Raw genomic sequence first — 1,670 nt, forward strand, 5'->3', positions numbered from 1 at the left:
TATGTCAGAATAACCGTTCATGCTTCCTTCTTAACACATTCTTTCTAATCCTAATTTTTTTAAATACATTTTTTCTTTATCACCAGTTATTCAAGTTATAAATGGACCAATCAGATGCCTCAGTAAGAGCATGTGGTGCCCACTGGCCCCGCCTCCAACATTTGATTGACAGATTCCCCTGAGCTGCTTTGGGGTGTGGACTTTGAACGAACGTCCTCCTGATTGGTGAAAGTAGTTCCTCAGACTAATCGCTGTGGAGGCGGCCAATACGGCGGTAGACGAATCAGGAAGTGACGGCGAAGGCTCTGGGCTGATTTCACGAGGGCTGGAGGTAATGCATATCCTACAGGGATCTTAACGCTTGTGATGTCCAGTTCTTCTAAACGGTCTATGCTGGGAACGAGTGTGTCATCTGAGCAGCTGCAGAAAACAGATCATGATGATGGACAAAAGCAGAAGCTTGTGATTGGTCATTAGTGTGAATGATGTCATGACTTTCTCCTCCTCAGTGTTTTAACGACACTTGTGGGATAAGAGCGGAACTTCCAGCTGCCCTTTTTTAGTAAAGCGATCCAAACCAGCCAAAGAACTCAAAAGAAGCGAACATGAGAGCGGCTGCAGGCTCGGTTCTCTTTAGAGAGGAGCAGCTCCTTAATGAAAGCAGACGAGCTGCAGAGATTCCTCTTTTGTTCGGCGCTCTTTTGTGTTGAAGTGTGAAGATCTTCCTCCGTTTAGTCGACGGCAGCTGAAAGCAGGAGCCTGGAAAACAGCCGTATCAAAACCCGGCACAGCAGAACCGCTGTCAGAACCGAGACGTCCACCATTTAAACACACAGTTGTCCTTTAAGCGGATGTCTGTTCACCTGGACAGCAGGTAGCGTACCTGAGCGCTGACAGACAGCCGGACCCGCCTCTCTAACCTGTCGGGACTCCATGCAAATGAAGCGTTTCCGGCTCGCTGCAGCTCACTAATTAGCAGTTGTGCACGCTCTGCATTACAGTGCGATTAGGCCGTCCATTATTGTGTGAACGCCAGCAGAACCGCGTCCTCGCCGCAGACTGTCATGCGGCTGCATTTGCTTAACAAACGGAAGATCAAAGGCGCATTCTTGAATCCTAATCAAATCCATTTCAGGTCCCATGCTGGCGCTGGATGGCGGCGGCGGCGGCGTGAGGCCCACTCTGAATACCTGCAACAGTAAATAGATAGGAGGGAGGCAGGATTTGCATATAAAAAGGAGAAACGATAAAAGAAAGTACTTAACCTGAAGTTTCTCACCATCCAACACTCTGGCACCTCCAACAGAATGACAGAAGACGGCTTCTTATCAAAGGGGATCCCATTATAAGATAATTGTATTTGCTCTAGATGGAGACTGAGAGCGAAAAAGGAAACAAAGCCGGGCCTGCAGCTCCGCTGAGCGGGACATGGATCTGTGGGAGAGCGGAGAGCCAATTAGATGAAAGCGTGAGCGCGAGGACAGCGGAGATGACTGTTGTGTCAGCGTACATTTGTAATGGGGCCTGTTACTCACAGATGATCTGCTTTGAACATGGAGGAATCTTATGAGCTAGAACTCATGTTGTGTCAATTACCAGCAGCAGACGCTGATGAACAGACGAGTTCAAACCCTTCACCGCTACACCCCATTACCACTGCTGCTGTCAGT

The 1,670-nt window shown here is 48.6% G+C and overlaps 1 long non-coding RNA gene across 1 annotated transcript in view; it reads right to left on the reverse strand.

The window, feature by feature from the left end:
* Positions 1-606: 606 nt before the first annotated feature.
* Positions 607-1,670, reverse strand: part of LOC112147587 — a 5,815-nt gene continuing 4,751 nt past the window's right edge. Inside the window, exons 2-4 of the long non-coding RNA XR_002919482.2 lie at positions 1,280-1,434; positions 864-1,190; positions 607-759 (exon numbers count right to left, since the gene is read on the reverse strand). This is a non-coding gene — a long non-coding RNA (uncharacterized LOC112147587). The remainder of the gene's footprint in view (positions 760-863; positions 1,191-1,279; positions 1,435-1,670) is intronic.

The sequence above is a fragment of the Oryzias melastigma genome, linkage group LG17 (assembly GCF_002922805.2).
Source record: "Oryzias melastigma strain HK-1 linkage group LG17, ASM292280v2, whole genome shotgun sequence".
Classification (NCBI taxonomy): Eukaryota; Metazoa; Chordata; class Actinopteri; order Beloniformes; family Adrianichthyidae; genus Oryzias; species Oryzias melastigma.